This window comes from Ostrinia furnacalis, unplaced genomic scaffold (assembly GCF_004193835.3).
Source record: "Ostrinia furnacalis isolate ACB-3 unplaced genomic scaffold, ASM419383v2 OfSCF1632, whole genome shotgun sequence".
In the NCBI taxonomy this organism is placed as follows: domain Eukaryota; kingdom Metazoa; phylum Arthropoda; class Insecta; order Lepidoptera; family Crambidae; genus Ostrinia; species Ostrinia furnacalis.
The window spans coordinates 624,365-645,405 of NW_021131871.1; the positions used below are offsets into that span (position 1 = coordinate 624,365).

Here is a 21,041-nt window from a genome sequence, read left to right on the forward strand (position 1 = left end):
TTTTTTTAAGAACGCGCTGTTGTATTTGTTAATGAAAATACAATTACTACATAAAAAAGATATAAATCATTATTCTCTTGCTTGCTGTCTTATCTCATACGCATTATAGTAAGTAACTAGCGGCCGCCCGCGACTTCGTACGTGTGGATCTCGTTTTACCCCCCCTTCATCTATCTTACGCGGTTCTTCAGATTTTTTCATACAAATGTTTTTTTCCGCTAACTCCCGTTCCCGTGGGAATTTTGCAATATCCTGTTGTAATTAAGCTTTAAGTTTACTAAGGTACCTGCATGCCAATTTTTAAGCGTCTATCTTACGCGGTTTAGATTTTTCATACAAATGTTTTTTCCCGCTAACTCCCATTCCCGTGAGAATTTTGCAATATCCTGTTGTAACTAAGCTTTAAGTTTACTGAGGTACCTGCATGCCAAATTTCAAGCGTCTAACTTAAGCGGTTTAGATTTTTCATACAAAAGGATTTTCCCGCTGATTCCCGTTCCCGTGGGAATTCCTAAGTATCCTATAACCTGCCCAGGAGTATGAAGAATAATTGTACCAAGTTTCGTTAAAATCCGAGTAGTTTTTGTTTCTATAAGGAACATACATACAGACAGACAGACAGACAGACAGACAAAAATTTTACTGATTGCATTTTTGGCATCAGTATCGATCACTAATCACCCCCTGATGGTTATTTTGAAAATGTATTTCATGTACAGAATTGACCTCTCTACAGATTTATTATAAGTATATAGATAAAAAAGTATCCCAAAATAAAAAGCTATACTTAATTTAATTTCGACTTGATTTTTTTGTCACGTTTATGTCCTAATTACTTGAATGTCTATATCTATTTAATTGATGATAATTTATCACGTTTGTATAATGCGTTACTTAAGTGAAGCGCATTTTTCGTTGTGTGAAGTCATCAATATCTATTATGTACCCAAATACACACTACTGTTGCGTATATATTAACCTCTATTTTGTTAGAGTCCTATAATGTACAATATCTATACTAACTATTTAATTAGATGGCACAGTATCAACTCGTGGACCACGAAGTGTTTCAGATGTGGCCAGTTGATCTTAAATTCAACAATCGAAGGTTTAGGTCAAATCAAAAAGTACAAAAAAGTACGTAACTACCTACAAAAAAGGTAGAGTGAAGCGATTTAGAAATTACAACTTATCACCTAAGATGTTATTTTGTCTAGCCTGATATGCCATTCGCATGCCCTAAGAGACTCGTCGTTATAGGTAGGGGTTAGGGGTTCCCTAACTTATTTGAGACGCGCTCCCTTTCGACCATACAAAAATTCCCCTCCTCCAGTCAATATTATTTATTGGTCGTATCGAGCAGTCTGGAATGCATTCTCTCAGCGGTCGCAGGTTTTTTATACTTAAGTACACAGATGGCCCGCGCCCCCTTTTTGTGCTTTAAAGGTCTTTGCGCCTCCCCTGGGGGCGCGCCCTCCACTTTGGGAAGCAATGGTTTAGCACTTAATTCAGTCAGTACTTGAGGTATGAGAGTGGCCACGGGAGGGTGTTTTATTAATGTCCAACGTCAGTGAGACTTCAGATCTCCTTCAGATTTATATACTTTGTCACATCATATTATGTCAATGTCACCCCTCCCATGCCGCTACCATACCTCAAGCACTGACTGAGCTAATCGCGCCTATAAGTGCGGTTATAGCATTATCGCCGTAAACTAAGTCTTAACCAGCTAATTGGTGATAAATAACGAACGGCCCAGATGAGCAGCGCGTGACTGAAAACTACAATCTCTGCTGTAACGAGTCACTTTTATCTGACCGATCTAACGGCCGAATACTGAAACACTACTCAAATCTGTCACTCAGCTGACGGGCTCCTAAATTTAAGTATCCTTCAATTTTAAATGGTATTCTCAAACGCTACTCAACGGATTTGAAGCCGTGATCAGCTAAGCAGCTCTCAAATGTTTACATAATGGCAACATTTACCAAAAAAAGTATGTTTTCATTTACACAAATGATAACTTTACGTCTTTTATCCATTACACGCAGCATCGTTTGGTTATGTATTGTCTTTTATGGAAATATACTCAATCAACTTAACATAGAACAGTTTATTTTTAGTTTCTATTATATATAAATCTCGTTTTATCATATAAAAAAATTAATGCTTGCATTTTTATTTAATTAAAAAAATAATTTTAAATGTGATACTTTTTATTGTTGAAATCTATTAAGTGGCGATCGTGGACCGAAACGTAACCACAATTGACATTTATCATTGTTGACTGACAGAGCATCAAATTGACAAATCAACAACTCTTGGAAATGCTGCTATGCGATGTCCCCTTAATCCTCAGAAATAGGCATGTTTATGTAAAGCGATTTCATAGCAGCTATTTTGGTTGTTACTTCGTGCACTATACGATGCACAGTTGGCTGTTAGATGTGGAAGATATCACCTAGTACACGTTCATAACTTCCCGTTGCGTAGAACAGTAGGGTTATAATAAGTATTTGGTCCACTGGTTGTATGGCATTTGGTGAGGGGTTTCAAAGAGCTTCCAAATTATGAATCCAGAAACAACACCGTTTCTTTAGGGACGCGGAACCTCGCTCGGAATTGCATGTCATTATAATAATATTTTTCAATAGCGTTCAGCCTTATTGCGTTCCTGCGATTAGATCTAGGTATTTCCTCGAGGCTCGAAAGAAATGATAACGATGACACACATTATTTACCACTATTTAGGTCAATTTAGGTATAAGAATAGGATTTAAGATACCGCGCAAGCACTCTCAAATTTAACGGCTGCTCAAGACGATTTGACAGTTGTTTGAGTAATGCTTAGCGTTGAATGGCGTTTCAGTATGCGAAAATTCATTTAAGTGGCGTTTGAGTGCAACTTAATTTGAGAGGTGCTTAAAAATTGAGAACTGCTCAGATATTGTTTTGAGTATGCGAAATGTAAGTTTAGGAGCTGCTTAACTATTTGAGAAGCCGTCAAATATTTAAATGGCGTTTCAGTATTCGGCCGTAAGAATGTTAACAATTAGAATAGAATAAAAACAAAGACAAATAAAGATAGGTTATTTAGTTGTAAAAAGAAATTGGATAAAAGAAGCCGCGTAGTTGATTCCTTGTCGCTCAATTTTGTCAGTGATTGAAAAAATTGCTTCCGTAATTTGACTCTAGACGTAGAGATGACTTTAGAATTAGTAATTATTAATATTAAAAGATTGTTTTGGGTAAAACATACATTAAAAGAAACATATACAGGGTGTCCCGAAAAGTAGTGTCAAGCCGAAGCACAGAGGTAGAGCATCACTAGGGCTACCAAAATCACCGCAACTTTTGATAGTTTTTGAGTTATGTTTTTTTTACAATATACTTACAGGATTTTAGTGTACATTCGTGTTATGGATGTAAATACTTCTGAATCAGCTAGGCCTAATATTCATCTAATAATAATAAAAAAATCAGGCATGTAACTTGACTATTCGCGCTACAGTGAACAAAAAGGTGCCTAAGCACAGAAATTTAAAACAATCTTATCTCGAAAACTATCAAAAATCGCGGAACATACATGGTGATTTGAATAGCCCTAGTGATGCTCTACCTCTTGACTTCGGCTTGACACTACTTTTTTTTACACCCTGTAAATAAATGAAACTTGCTTGACTACTAGTTACTTATTAGTTCGTGTACACACAAATATGACTACTACAGAGCTTAGAAATTAGATAAACGTATTTATACTCGTAAATAAAATTTTCTTTTGCCCTAATCATTCGATTGAAACGAGGTTGATAAATATTTATTTTATTAACTGTACATAATATTTTCAATCTACATCTATAAAAGCAAAAGGTCACTGACTGACTCACTAACTCCTCACAAAATCTCAAAAATTAAAAGTGCTAGGAGTCTCAAATTTTGCGTGGGGATCCTTTTAGAACGTAGGTGCTCTCTAAGAACGGATTTTACAAAACTCCACCCCCAAGTGGTTAAAATGGGATCTATGCGTAAGAAGTCGCGGGCGGCCGCAGGTTACAAATTGGTGTAATTTGAACAAAGATTTTTCATTTTCATTATGAAACTTCAATATCTCTACAAATCTACCGAAGTGTACAAACATTATTATTATACACGTAGTAAATAAATACATGTAAAATATCGTCGGTCCGATAGCTAAAACCCTGAGAGATGTGTATCGAGACCTTGCCCGCTATTGCTTTACCGGCGAGTTACTTGTCGGGCCAATACCCTATATGAGTACGATGTAATTTATAATAGAAAAACGCTACAAATCTGTGAGGTTACGCCTTCGATTATGGACTGAGATTTTACGGGACTGTTTCCCACCTTCTCCTATGCCAGGATCTACAACTTGACCGCCAATAAAAATCCAACCAGTGTAGGTTAAATTTGTCCCGGGGGAAAGTTAACTGTCAATACAACGAAATAAATGGAAAGGTTCGGAGTTGGAATGGAGTGAGATTTATAATGTTGAAGATTTTTGAAAAGTTTCAAAGTTTTCGAACTAAGTAGATATTGAATAGGTCTAAAATTATTGCGACATTTGCATCCTCTGACAAGTAGACATGGTAGTCTAGTTTTGAGTCCTTCTGATACGCGGTAATTATAATATGGTATACGTTTAAGTATTTGGAACAACCGTGTTACGTGCTGGTAATGTGATTGGGAGTGGAGCGAGTGGTAGCGGGTACGATTTGATTCAAGATACTTAACTATGCCCGTTTTCCCCATCAATCCCTATTTTTTAAGTGACCCAAGGACAACACAACAGGATTTTTTTTTCATAGCGGTCACTTAAAATTAGGGATTGATGGTGAAAACGGGCATGGGTAACTGACAGAACGCTTTATGGCACTAAAATTGCCTTTTAGTTTATTAGTTTTTGGCTTTTGCTTATGCAATAGATTCTTCATTCATTCTTTCTTTCTTTCATTGAGACTTCTGAGATAAAAATTTTGAAGCATTTTTGTTTCAACATTTAAAGTCACGGCTGCTGGCTTGATGATGCCAACGTTACAGTATGTTTTTAAATGAAATTCATAATTACATACGCTACAACAGTACGTCGATCATTTAAGTAACAACGTTTGAGTGGTTTACAAAAACAATCGATGTTTTTGAAGTGGTCGTTTTTGTACCGTCTCTTCAAAAACTATAATTGTATTTTTATACCACAAAAAAATCTTCGTGTTATCTTTATGTTTATAACATAATATGATAAAAGAAAAAATATTTGAACCACCTTTTCGTCTAACCCGCTGATACTGACGCTCTACCCGCCAAGAATTCGGCCGAACTATTAAATAATTTCCGCTATTTCTGGACTAAATATGGAAGATTTTCCCAGAACAGGTCCTCAACGGTGTTTACAATTAATTGTGTGGCGGTTATTTACGTTTTATGCAGTTTACAAGATTCGCGAGTTCGTAATACTCTGTTCGCATGACCGACCAACATTGAGGACGTGGTCGATACAACTTAGGTACTGTTTCGATGTAATTAGAATTGCTACATTATAATAATGGAATTGCGGTCTTTCTTGATAAATTTTCAATATACGAATAACCTACTTACGGTCCTAGGACATCCTATAGATGATTGTCTAAGAATTACAGGGTGAATACTGATTACTGATGTTATTGATGAACATTTAAGAAGAGGCCTATTTCAACAAGACGAGAAGCCTAGCTAAGGATTAAAAAATGACATGGAAATAACACTGACTTGTTTAATAATACAGAAGAGGGGATCAGCGTTGACTGTCCTTTGATCGTTAGCATTTGTATGAATGAAGTTATTTCTTTAATTAAAAAATCTGCCTGCAAAATTAAATGTCTTCTTCTGGACTTCAAGAACGAATTAATATTTATTAATTTGGCTAGTGTTCAAACGTAGCTAAATAATACTGCACAATACTCAGCTAAAACATAATAGCAAAGTGTCGCAACGATACAACATTGCTAAGTTCAAGTTATCATCACAAATATTAAAGCATTTTATTCAGTTGATCCGTGTTCATGGTGCAAGCAGTCTCCATAATATCGAAGTCTCATACGAGTAATAGGCACTCTTCTTACATAGTTCACACTAACAATCAAAACTAAATGTGCAAAATAAACGCTGTTTAATCGCACAAAAGTGACCCTTAACTATAACGGGCCCTTTAATAAGTAGGTATTACATCTCCAAAACGTTTTCACTAATGATATACAGTCGTATAGGACGCAAGGACAGGCAGTCCTTGGTCATTTCCTTAGGCGATCTAGGTACTACAAAATGGAAATAATGATAGTTTAGAAGCTTTTCCTTGCCGTGCCGCACAAAAGTACACCTTAAAATGCCTTCAGAATTTAATAACATCAAAAACGGAATGCCTTAATAATTTTCGCGAAAATCCTAAACGAATCCAAACCGATGCGAAAGGACGGAAATTACAGTGCTTTACCATTGGGTTGACTAAACGCTCCGTTTTGTTACTAGCCACGTGATATAATTAACTTGTTAAATTACCGTCCTGGGGTGGAACTCGCTTGTATTTATTAAATAGATAGGTTTTGGGTTCAATTTAAATTCGTTCGTTCGTTCGTTTCAGCCGAAAGACGTCCACTGCTGGACAAAGGCCTCCCCCAGGGATTTCCACAAAGACCGGTCCTGCGCCGCTCGCTCAGTTTAAATTATAGTGCAGCAATGAGGAGAATCACCCACAAGGTGGACTGACGACCGACCTCATAAAGCAGGAAGGCGCTGGATGCAGGCCACTACCAACTGGGCAATGTGGAATTCATTGGGGGACGCCTATGGTCAGCAGTGGACGTCCTCTGGCTGAAATGATGATGAACGAGGAGAGGGAATTGCTTTAATACCTCGTATCTGGCGTGTATGAGAAATTGAAGCCATTATTTCCTGATACCTAAAATAAACTAAATTTGGAAAAACTAGAGTAAGTCAGTGGTAAGAGCAGTCGCCCAGCAAGCGAAATGTTTTAGGTTTGATTCTTAACAAATCCATAGCACCTCAGACATTACCATATTGTCTTAGTTTTTAGCTTGATATGATATCGTCGACATAGCTCGCAGAATTGCTAAAATCAAGTGGCAGTGGGCGGGGCACATAGATCGTAGAAACGATGGCTGTTGGGGCAGAAAAGTTCACGAGGCACCTACGGGCCGGAAGACGTAGCGTGGGCAGGCCTCCTATTAGGTGGACCGACGATCTGGTAAAGGTCGCGGGAGGTGCCTGGATGCGGGCAGCGCAGGACCAGTCGTTGTGGAAAGCCTTAGGGGAGGCCTTTGTCCAGCAGTGGACGTCATTTGGCTGAAACGAACGAACGAACGATGCTATCGTCTGTTCATCTTATAAACATTGCTTATTACAGCTACCCACGATCAAACCCTTCCAGGTTAACATTACGGCCAGACCATTAACCCTAATTTGTTAATAATATACCAATACTTACAAAAAGCGCTCTACACATTATTGGAGCGACATTGCTTTGTTCTAATGAACTTCGCCAAGGCTCCGTACTTACACTTGGCAGCAAGGTCACCGGGGTGAATGCTAAAGTCTAGTTAGTCTGAACAATCCATAATAATAAAATGGGAAAGTGATTCTATCTGTCTGTTAAACTTTTTCTAGTTGAACCAGTTTAGTGAAGAAAATGAAGAGATAGTTTTAGAACTTTGAGATCTAGGGAAAACCATAGGATAGTCTTTATTTAAGCTATTCAACGGGGAAGCCGTGTGGTGACGGCAGAGTAGAATACTTTTGTCACCAAACTCTACTCTTCCCACGGGTGTCGTAAGATGCGACTTAGGGACTACACATCAAACAGAGATCGGGCAGCTGCGCTCTCTGAAAAACATCAATCTTTTAAACTGCGATCTCCAACCCACCTGCCAAGCGTGGGGATGATGGCAAAACCTTCCACTATAGTGGAGGAGGCTCATAGTCCAACAGTGGACTGTGAAGGGCTGTTATTGATGATCAAGAAGATGATTCAACGGGGACTATCCTAGACAGCATCTCAGTTCAGATCAAGAAACTTTTTGCACCTACTACTCGTCGTGCAGTTAGCGTCAAATATTTCGTGACACTCAAAGTGGCCAAAAAATTATCAACACAACCTTATTTGCATTGAAACAAAGACGTTTTGCGAACTTTTTGGCTACTTTGGGTGTCACGACACGAACTATTTGACGCTGATTGTAGGTAGGTACTACAAGAACGTTTAGTTTGCTACGTTTTTTTCTTAGGTCTTCAGCAGAAGGACTTCGTTTTAGAATTGCTGAAATTATATTGTTTGCATGTCAAATGAAGGAGTCGATTTAGATTAGCTGCAATGATGATGTTATTTACATGAAGGAGGATTGTAGAATAAAGATTATTTTCTTCATTATGTAGACAGCTAGTTTTTGTTCAGGATCAAAAACTCCTCACTGATAAGACGCTCTGACAGCCGAGTGGCTTATTGCCTGGCGCCGGTCCAAGGGTCAGGGTTCATTTTAATTGCTAATTGGAATTATATGCGGCTTGCATTTGTTTCTAATTGCTTAGATTTATTAAAATTGGAAGGATAAGTGAGAAAGTAACTACATAGAATTTGAAGCGTTTTAATTGCTTTCTTCTTTGGGTTGTTCAGTATAGGTCCCAAATCTGATGTCAGACTTCAAGACCCACTGAAGGTTTCTGACTTGGCTCATTCAGATTAGATAGGCTTAGATAGATAACAGAGACTATCAGGTAAGTTGCATGTGATATCACTACATAGCATAAAACAAAGTCACTTTTAGAACTTGGATTATGCTTGGATTTTGATGCGGTTTTTATAATGGATAGAGTGACTCAAGATGAAGGTTTATAGGTATAAAATATGCATATTATAGAAGTAGTCCAGTCAATAAAGCATTATAGATGGAAAACTGTAGAACACAATTTCTGACTTCAGGACTTTATTTAGACTAGTTAGGAGGTGAACATAGCAAAAGTCCCCGCCCTTAGCCCTTGAGCCGGCGGGGAGAGGGGGGTTTAAAGGTGCCACTTTTCGGTTTTTCGCTTAATCCTCGGAAACTATGCGTCCTAGTGACATGACTACTTTGAACCAAAAAAAGCATATTCAATTTGCTATAGGTGAGATGGATAAGTTTTTCTATAAATTGTATAGTTTTCGCGGCATCTGCTCTAGAAGGACTGTAATATTGGAAATTTTATTTTTGTCTTACATGTTTCCATCAGGAGAAAATCGACTAAATCAACATTGAGCAATCATTCTAGACATGCGGGAGCATGTTAAGCCTAGTTCCAGGGAGGGGACTTATCTTGCAAGTCTCAATACATGAGCCAAATTTGAAGTGTTAATGCACAGCAGTTTTTGAATGATGAGGAGTCAAAAGTGGCTCTAATTGGTTCGTCTAAATATACGCACGGTGCAGTCCCCTCCCTGGAACTAGGCTTAATATGCTCCCGCATGTCTATAGTGTTTGCTCAATGTTGATTTAGTCGATTTTCTCCTGAAAGGAACATGTAAGACAACAATAAAATTTCCAATTTTACAGACCTTCTAGAGCAGATGCCGTAAAAACTATACAAGATATAGAAAAACTTGACGGTCTCACCTGTAGCAAATTGAATAACCTTTTTTTGGTTTATAGTAGTCATGTCACTAGGACGCATAGTTTCCGAGGATTAAGCGAAAAACCGAAAAGTGGTACCTTTAAACCCCCCTCTCCCCGCCGGCTCAAGGGCTAAGGGCGGGGACTTTTGCTATGTTCACCACCTAACTAGGCTAAATAAAGTCCCGAGGTCAGAAATTGTGTTCCACGGATTTCTCTCTACACCGTCGTTAAGGCATTCATTGACTGGACTAAAGAGAAAAGCCGGGAAATTCCATGGCAACTGTGCGAAGCCGGGGCGGGTCGCTAGTAATTAATAAACCAACATTGTTAAAAATATTTTTATACAATCAGGTCATTTGGTCTCCGCTGCAAGAGACCGACTCTTATCACCAGAGAGGCAAATGGAGGATTTAGTCTACACTCCCCACGTTAACCAGATAGATAGGATGAGGAATATAGATTTCATAAACATCCATTAGGGGAAGCCTTTGTCCAGCAGAGGACGTCGTTTGGCTGAACGAAACATTTGCCTTCTACAGAATTCGTACCTGCAACCGCAGCTTGTCGAAATTATCATCGAAGGAGTAATTAAACTGTCCAGCAAAGGAATACAAACATGATGAGACTTTGATAAGACAAGTGTAGGGTGGAGGTCAAAATTTCGACCTTGCTGTGGCACAGTTTATGCACGTGTATTAATATCGATCCCGGCGGTATGCAAGCAAACACACCAGTAGCGTCGGCAGAGACAGTTTTTAATCACAAAAGGGAAGAGTTACTTCTATTGATACTTTTGACTATGGACCTGGTTGTCGTTGACCCATCATTATCCTTTTTGCAAAAGACATCACAGCTGGGAAAAAGCCTTCCAAGGATTTTCAAAACGACCATTGTTGTTGCAGAGTAAATTTTCAAAATGATCGTTTTCAAAAAAGGTTCAACGTTCAAAGTCACTCGTAATAGACGCATAATTTCGATTTCAGAGGAAAAAGTAACCAGCAACGAGAAGTTAATTTATAAGTTAGATAGCGTTATGATGTTCGATATAATTTATATATTACTAATATGACAAGCAAAGTCCCCAACACGTCTGATCAGCGCGGGGAATATAGGTCAAATCAAATCCTCCATTTATCTTTGTTAAATTAGAGGATCGTACTCTTGCTGTGGAAACCATAATATGACCTCATGAAGAAGACAAGAAAATATTTAATTTAATGAAAATTACATCAATCTATACACCACTAAATTTTATTCACCGAAAAAAAAAATTCTGGGTAATGAGTTATTGATACTGATCCCATTTGTGCAAAAAAAAGAGTAAAATAAAGTGACTCAAAATATCCTCCTAAAATTGGTAATTTATTGACACACGCGTCGCTAGCACTATTTAAGTACGATAATGTAACACTTATTAGAATTAATAATGGTCTAAGTTAGCTAAGTATGTAATAATAACACTGGAAGCGTGGTCGAGGCGTGAGCGAGACAGACAGATCGATGCAACGTGCGAGCGCGTACGACTACTCTAGCGAGCGGCGGAGTGACCCAGCTGTGACGCGTAAAATACGGACTAACGAAAATTTAATAAAAAAATTAACTTCATGAAAAAATTAACTCCATTTCTTTTTCTTTTGCTTTTAATATTCCACACGTTTCTACATAACCTGTTAAAATTTTTTCGGTGATAAAAATTTAGTGGTGTATATATGTCACCGGAAAATAACAAGACTCGTAAGTTGATCAATTTTCTAGGAAGTTGATCAACTCTCGGAAAATAACAAACGGCAGTTGAAATGTACTATTTAACGCGTCGAATTTTAGCTAATTGGTCAACTTACGGTACCTAGCCGTAATTTAATAATTAACTATATTGCTACAAGTAAAATCATCCACAAATGGGCCAATCGTTGCCCAGTGTACTATTTGACGGTACACTATTATCCGTCACTTAATACACTTTTCTCTGATTGGTCGACAGCATTAATTATAAGCATTTAGCAAGTGTTTATTCATTGAGTTACAAACACTTAGAGATATTGTTTTAATATTTACATTTTAGAGATAGGGATATTAAAGTTCGTCTATGCTATATAGTTAAATAAATGAAAAATGTTTAAAAAATATATTGGAGCTTAGAGTTTTATTATTGTAAGTTATATTAATAATAAGTAAGTTTGTTTATTTCTACTACTACAAACTGCATTTCACTCATCATAAATAAAATGACGCGTTATAATGAAAATTATTACCACACAAAACAACAATTGCTTATTTTACTACTTTAAATAAAGAAAATAGATAGATTTGTTTACGTTTAAACCGGTAATGGCGGCGGCCGGGTGGCGGGGAGCGGTATAAAAGCACGTGAGTCTTTTAACCAATCAACGTGCACCTTGCCTTTGTCAGATGATTTAACGGCAAGACGCCGTAAATTAATCAACTTACTAAAATACATACGTTAAATAGTACATTTCAAATGCCTTTTATTATTTTCCGAGAGTTGATCAACTACCTAGAAAATTGATCAACTTACGAGTCTTATTATTTTCCGGTGACATATATAAAAGAAAGTTGTGTTAGTTACTCCACTTATAACTCAAGAACGGCTGAACCGATTTAGCTGAAAATTGTCAGGGAGGTAGTTTAGAGCCATGAAAAGGACATAGGATACTTTTTATCCCGTTCGAAATAAAAAAAAAGTCTGCTTATTTATTGCCATTAAGGCGGAACAAAGTTCGCCGGGTCAGCTAGTTTCTAATATAAGTGCTTTTTCTGCCGACGCTACCTCTACAGCACTTCCTGTGTGTATGCCGACTGGCCGAGTTCATTGTCTGCTTCAGTCCAGTAGCCGCATAGATGGAGCCACTGTGCAATTACATTTCTTCGAGGTGGATTGGGCTTGTCTCCCCAATAGGTACCTCAGATTTGAAAAAGTTTTCTCCGGTAGTGATCGAATTACACCGGGGGCAAATGTTAGTGTGATGAACCGGAGTATTACTATTATACATAAAGTATGTGTTCTGTTACTAAATGAATATAATATCTGTTGACTATTTAGTACCTATACAAGCTCTACTTAGTTATTATTTATTTGTTGATAAAATGCTGTAAAGAGTTATTTGAATAATAGATGTGGTCACCTGTTACCCATGAATTTTTAATATCGGTGTGAATTGCTTAAATTAATTCAGTTGATTAATGATATAACACCCTCCCCTATCATGTCCAATAGGTATGAAATAGTCCTTAAGTTTATAGGTAAAAAAAACTGGATTCAATTCACTCATCAATTGACGAATAGGTTGATTCTTTCACTAGACTGTCGCGCCATGATTGCTTCAAAAAGAAACATACTAACGCCCGTATTCGCAAACATTAGATACTATGAGGTCTCACAGTTTGCGTGGACGCACTGGGTGACAAACGAGTGACACGAATCAATCATAGAGCTCTACCTATTCAACGTTGTGCTTTCGATTTGCTACTTCACTTAAGCAAGCCTCGTTTGTGAATACGGACGTGAGTCTTCGCCAATAAACTAATATAACAAAACTAATTAAAAACAAGACATCAAAATGTATTCCAATACCTAGCAACGCGATGCGACCTTGCAGATCGGCGGGTAGATTGGCACCCACGAAAGCGGACAAAACTATTTAATTACAAGCTGTAATTTGTTACAATTGAAATAAAACAGTTTGACGTAAGTGCTCTTCGATCTGTAATTTTAATAGTTGTAGGACCTTATGACCCGTTAACGTCTGGTTTGACATTGAGAGGAATTAAAACAATGACATAATGAACAAGACGCCGCGTCGCACCGCATTACAATAATAGTGCGTGAATTTTCCGTAGATTCCCAAACTAACTAAAATAAGAAAATGTCAAAAAATTTAGTACTTTGTTAATACTTTCTTTTAGTCCTCTACGCTTAAAAACACCTTAGAACACCTTAAATTAAAATTTAAGTTGTTGAGTATTTTTTATTATGTCTTAAATTGTCTGTCATAGCGCAATATATGACAAATGTGTGAGGTATTTTTTTGTTTATTCGTACCTATGTTTTTGTTTTGATAAAATCTAACTATACGTGTCAGGAAACGTTCAAAAAGTTTTTCTTGCTTCCCAAGTGTTACAGTTTATTAACTGACGATTTTATTTCAAAGTAAACGCTGCTATATACGTAGTTTAACAAGTAATACACATTTTTGGCATAAAACTATTTTGATCACACGAAGGAGCAAGGTAAATCGTATAGCATACAATTAATTAGGCTTGCATGGAAAACCAAGGTCCCAGCCCTGAGCCTGCTTTCTTATAGGTTGATCCATATTTTTATGAGGTCACTATAGTTTAGATGGTTTATGTATCTTGAATAAATTGTACGGTTGTAACACTCGCCTTTGCCTGCGGATACGCTTGAATAAGTGTCCATAGAGAAAATGTTGTGCCAATTTTTTCGGAAAACGTGTATCTTTTCGGGAAAACGTTTTGTATATTGCGAACGAACAGTGAAACAGAATGAAAAAAAAAGAGATTAAGTATTCCCTAGATAAATTCATAGGAGTTACAAACAACTTTACTTCTAACATATATATATTTTGTTTTATCAAAGATTTCGAAAATGATGTGTCACTTGAATATTATAACCACGAAAAGAACAGTTTTTAAGTATGATTAAAGGTAAATAAAAAAACATTAGAATAGTTTTTGAAGTAATAAAAAAGTAATACCAACCTACAAAACCAATGTCATCAGCCAAAGTAAGACACATTCACAAACACAGTCAAAAATCTTGTAAATACACAAATTCCAACACACACACAAGTTCACATTTTCGCTATTATCAAATCACAGTACACGGTTCCAGTGTCGTCATTTCAATTTGATTTTAAACACGTAAAATATAACCGAAAATGCGTCCACCATCATAGTTTTTTTGGCGCGAAAATACGTCATCGCAGATGACATTTTTGAAAAAGAATTCTCAATGCACAGATAACACAAACATCACGAAAAGGAGAATTTAATAAGCCAGATTAAACAAAAAACGTTTTCTTCTATAAAAAGTTCGCTTCAAGACGCGAAGGTTATATTTCTTGTCCGCCATGATAAAAAATTAGCACACATATCCACTTGAAAATAAAAATACATGTCACCTCCTTGCATTTAAAAAATCACTTAACTTTTTTTGTCGTAAACTTTTTGATAATTGTGAAATAAGGTTTTATCACGAAAAAATATTGTTTATTTTTGTTTTGAGTTGAGGTTTCTAAGACTACGGCATGGCTCACAAGGCAGTTCTGAAACTACTGACCATTGTATGAAGAAATGGGGTGTACGGGGGTGGTTGTAGGTGGGGGTGTGTTGTTAATCACACGGGGTGGAATAATTTTGCTTTTTAATTATGTTGGAGTGCGTTCAGAAACCTGATTTTCCGTTTATAGGAGCTGTTTATTTGGGTTATGATGCCATGTTAAGAAGGTATAACGTACGCATATCAAAGAAAGATAGTTTTTGGGTCGAATACCAATTAATAAGAGTTTCTTGGGGGGCAGTATTCAGTTGAGTTTTATCAATTTGTACTGCAAAAATTATCTATAGTATATCCTTCAACCCCTATATATAAGCTAAAGAAAACCCATGCTTGTTTAAGAGTAAGTTAGGCCACAATAGTTTAGCAATCGACGGGATCCGAACTCGTGACGCTAGAATCGGCAGTTCAATATTGACGCTGCCGCGCCGCTAGCCCGAGTAACAAAATCTGGTACCTACTATAAAAGACCTGAGACCGTTTTAGAACTGCTACTAGGTTAGGTTATTGTCACCATGATAAATAATGTACTATAAGTTAGACTACACGAAGTAATAAATAAGTATTATAAATTGTTACCAATTTTCAAACCAGTTATTTGGCCCTAAACGTTATTTATTAATGCGTAAATTAAGCAGAACTATCACGTGCACTAAGGCAACTAGATAATAATTTAAATCAAATCAAATTTTGGTAAACTATTAAATTAATTTAATATAGTTTACCAAAATTAGTTTCATGATCGGGCATGATGACAAATTGACATGTAAGAATTTAATTAATATAATATTCTTATATTTTGAATCTTACAAAATCACTGCATTTTTATAGAAAATCGTCAATTTCAAAGTAAGCCCGATCTAAAAAACCTAAAGGGCGACTGCCCAAGATGTAATATATTTTTCCCATACATAATTAATGAATGATGCGTGCAGCTTATGCGGGTAGTTGTACACGCATAGCCCTTGCATGCAGGTTGTTGAACTGGATTCCTACTGTGAGTACTGGAAGGTCCCTGCCCTGTTCGAACATTGCAAGCTGTGGTATTGTGATTAAGGACTTCAGGTAGGTATAGGCATTTTTATGTAGGGTACAACCTTTTGAAAATCTAAATTTTCTTAATACTATCGCGTATTTAATCTTGATGTTGTCGTGATATAGCCATACCTATTCAAAATAAAAATGTAAGTAAATAAAAATATTTATTCAGTACTTGGGCCCCTTTTCAGCAGAGCACACGTCCCATTTATTATTTAGTTCAATACATAGTATGGCCAGGCCTGTTCATCTCCGCGAGTTTACATCGAAAACAAAACACGCACGATTGCCCCCTACAAGAGTTACTATTCGACAAGGCCTCACATACGAGCGAACATTGACTCACGCACGCGTATTCTTGTGTATGATGGAAAAAAATAAAGAAAATGGTGTACTAAATACTGTGCAGTATTTAACTGCCTAAATAATAATAAAAACACAGAATGTACTTTTTTAAGTTGCCTGAAGACACTGAGAGGTAAATAAGTAGTTAAGGCTAGGATTTACCGCCTCGATGCCGTGCATTTGTTTACCTCAGCCCCCGCACACCTCGCACTGACACTCGCGCTGACACTCGCGCGACGCGTTGACGCCACAGTGTAAAAACAAACCGTAAGTTGGATGACGGTTTACGTAATCTTCAAATAGTTAATAAATAAATAATAAAATTAAATATCCTTCGACATAATATTTTAACACTGCGCCTCTAGTCTCAAACTAAGCAAAGCTTGTACTATGGGATATGAAAATACTTAAATAACATAACATAAATAAATAAATATTATGGTTAGAAACCGTGCANGGTATTTCCTCCGACATTTTCTGCAGATTGGCATCTCACGTCACATCATTTTACCGAAGTCAGCCCTATAGCTTCGGCGCAGTACCGATCACTGACGTTTGTCAACAAAACTTCTGACAAACTTGCTTGACTCTTGAGACAAGCTAAATTACACCATATTGTTAATGACATTGAGCATACATTTTTTTAAATACCTTCGCGAAGTAAAACTTCTGTACGTAGTACTTATTATTATTCTGTGGTATGGCTAGGTATTTGAGACAAGCCATTCATATCTTGCTTCTAGTTTTTTTCATTTAAGACATCTTAGATCTCTAGATTAATAACAATAATGTTATGGATAATCCAAAATTTCTGATTCACTTATCAATTGTCTTTAGCATGTAGATTGTATTGAGGAAATATAACGTATTTTGTGTTGATTTTCAAAAATGTCTGTGAATATTTTCGATTACAATTTTTTTTATACACAACGAGGATACTCTTGGCCTGTGTCCGAAGGTGGACGCTTCACCCGGAATCCTCAACCACGGAGGAATCATCATTTTAAGTTTTATGAATACTTAAATTGAATTCTGCTAAAAATATCAATTATATTTCGGCTGGCGCAGTTCAGGCGTGGTCGCCGGTTCAAGGGCGTATGCACTAACGAGCGCATGCAACTACCCTCGGACTTACAATTTACACCCTGCGAAATGAACTTACAAGGTTTTTCTAACCTTAGAGACGACATTAAGCTAAATATAATTTCAGTTGTCCGAATGAGAGCCACGAGAGTTCTTTTGTAAAAAAAATACACAATGTTACCTACCCTGTGCCTGTCAGCATGTAACGTTCGAATGTTAAAGTAGAATTTGATTTGATTCCTACTATACATTTGCCGAGAAGCCAAGTTGTAGGTCGGTCATTCTCCGGATCTGGATTATTTTGTTGATTACCCCGACCTTTTTTATTTTTTAATTTAGAGTAAGTTTAGGTAAAACATTTCAAAATAGACATTATTATGAGCATATTTTTTATATTGGCCCATCTGTAGCAAGCAGGAATAAAAAGTTATGCGACATCAAAATTTTCATGGTCGGGGTAATCAAAGTTGGGGGTCAGAGTAATCAAAAATAAAACAAAATATTTTATTTTCTAAGGTTTTTTTAAAGTTATGGTAAAATAAATGTTATTATAACTAGCCATTTGTTATTTTGATGTATAAACGACAATATTGTAAAGTTTCAATAAAATCTGTTACGTAGTTGTTGCGTAAAAGAGTAAAAAACATACATTTATACATTATACATATAATATTAGTGACTCAATGTCCTATGTCTCCTATATGGGACAGAAGGCGTCCACAACAGTCCTCCATCGCATTTGGTCTTGAGCTTCGTGTTTGATCTCGCTCCAAGTCTTAACAGTGCGCCGCTATGTTTTTTTGGCGCGACCACGTTTGCACTTTCCCTGGGGGTTCCAATCTAGAGCCTGCTTGGGGATGTGATCGGGGTCCCTTCGGAGAGTGTGGCCGATCCAGTTCCACTTGCAGCGTTTATTCTGCTGAAAGATCGGTATTTCGTGGCAGCGTTCCAAAAGTTCGTCGTTTGAAGATTTTGGAGAATTCGGTGAAGACAGCGGCTGAAGAAGATCTGCAGCTGGTACGAGATAACCTTAGTGAACTTCCACGTTTCACGCCCATAGAGCAGAACTGGTTTGACGTTGGACCCGAATATTTTGATCTTGCTTGGGTCAATTTCCGTGACTGCCATACGGCTCGAAGTTGTGCGAAGGTAGCTCTGGCCTTGGCAATGCGCGAAGTGATGTCCTCTTCGGTACCTCCAGGCTCTGAAACGATGCTCCCGAGGTAAGTGAAATTGTGGACTCGTTGGACATCCTCTGCACCAACGGTGTGCAATTCCTCACTCCAGATCGCATCTCTTGGGTCTTCCGGTACTGATACCCTTGCTTTACCCTTTTTTCGGCACAATAATTAGAAGCCCCTTATGCCATGTTGGCGACAGATCTGGTAACACCGGTGTTACCAGATCTGTCGCCAACATTCTCCCCACGGCCTAGCACCGGTGTTACCAGATCTGTCGCCAACATGCCAGTCGTCTGGGAGTTCCTCTTCCATCCAGATGTTTTCGAAGACAGGTGTCAGGACGTTAACGGCGGAGTTTACATCGGCTTACAGCATTTCAGCGGTGATAAGGTCGAGTCCAGGGGTCTTGCCAATTTTGAGGGATAACATTATGTATTAATAGGAGATAGGATTTCATTTTAGTAAAGGGTAATTTTGCTTATTAAACGTTATTTAGTTAATCATTCATTAGTAAAATTACAGTATTATTGATTACTCGGTGACAAAAGTCGGGGTAATCAAGGTCGGGGTAGTCAAAAAATTAAGGTTTATCCTGAGCCCTGCCCAATCTGTAAGTTGAATCCCATATGTTTTAATACACAAAAATGCGGTTACATGGACCATTATTCCTGTACATTCTCAAGAACTTTCCATGTAAAGAAACCTAAAAAAACAGGATAGAGTAAATCAATCGTGCACTGAACCAAGGTCGGGGTAATCATATTCTTATCTCGATAACTCCGAAATCCTGCGACGAGTTGCATTATCGTTTCTAAATTGCGTAGCTAGGGACGTAGGCGCACATTAGTGACGTGTCGGGGTAATCACGGTTAATGCCCGGACACAACTTCAAATAGTTATTTTACAAAACCTTTTAGTCATATAGTTATATCGTATTTAATTTAACAATGTTTATTTAATCAGTAATCGATTACATAAGCATTGAAAGCGGTAATGATAACGGATTTATTTATACGAGCAAATTAGTTCTGAAATCGGGAGCGCGGACACGTCGTGGTAATCAATTTTTGACGACTTACGATTTTTTTTAAATTACTTAATTAACTATTATTAACTATCTCTGTGGTTTAACAACAAGAACCAAAGTTATACTATTAGATAAAAATATTTGTTACTAAAATATTATGATATTCGGGTACTTTTTGGCCCCGGACACGTGATTTTCTTGGCCGGTGGAATGACCCAGGTACTCTTATGTACCTACATGTATTTATGCTGTTAGGGCTCCTAAGTTACCGCCCACAAGCTGGACAAACGACCTCTTAAAGGTGCACACCTAAGACCTCTTAGTAGAAAGGCGCTTGATGCAAGCCGCTACCAACCCATCAATGATTTCCATATCTTTGAGGGAGGCCTATGTTCAGCATTGGACGTCCTGTGGCTGAAATGATGCTGATGACTATGAATTGCTGGAGAAATTTCCAAATTCGTTTCTAACCTGCCAATTTTTGACCCGAATCCACCTCTTCTGTACGCCGTAATGTTATTAATTACCCCCAGCCCGATTGAAATCTCGTTCAGTGTAAAAGCTTCCGAAGCATTAGTGTAATTGACAGCTGCAGCCACTCCCGGATTAATAGCTTGGCGCACTTCAGCGTGCTACTGACCTGCTTGAAGAAGGCCCTTGTCTAGGGCCAATCCATTCAAATTATACAGGGTGATTTTGCAATCAGTGTCCAATTTTTAGGAGCGACTCAGAATCAGTAACTTATTGATGTACGTAAAGGAAACTTTTTTTTTTCATAAGTATTTACTTATTTTTATACGCTGCACGCAGTTTCAAAATTGGCACACGCGGATATTTGTTTCGTTCATAGAAAAATAAGTACCTACACACAGTTAACTACAAAGCTTAATAGAAATAATGGTACGTGAAAATAAGCCTTAAAACCTTTAAAAATTAAGATACGGGCACCAGTGAATTAGATTTTCAATATTTTTTTTCGCGAAAAATACCACGATTAATAATAATTAAGTTAATTTATACTGTTAAATTGTTCTATAGAGTTTATGGATACTGATTACAAAGTCACCCTGTATAGCAACTAGCTGTCCCAGCAAACTTCGTACCGCCTATGTTCATCATCATGGAAAATTTCTTTTACCATTAGAATTCTATGTTCATTTCAATAGAAGACTAAAAGTTTTATTAGACTTGCTCTATGTATAATACTAAGGCTGGGTTGCACCATCTTACTTTAACTTTGACAAACATCAAAAGTCTGTCAAACTCCATACAAAAAGCACCGGTTATTGTCATAGTTACGGTCAAAGTGAGGTGGTGCAACTCAGCCTTACATGTTTTTATCTGTGACCTTTATTTTTATTAAATGAAAACCATCGATTACATTAATGGAAGGTACCTAC

The 21,041-nt window shown here is 37.3% G+C and overlaps 1 protein-coding gene across 1 annotated transcript in view; it reads right to left on the minus strand.

Moving 5' to 3' along the window:
• The window catches only part of LOC114353163 (protein stum), a 95,312-nt gene that overhangs the window by 63,494 nt on the left and 10,777 nt on the right, over window positions 1-21,041 (minus strand). The gene's annotated exons all lie outside the window — the stretch shown is intronic.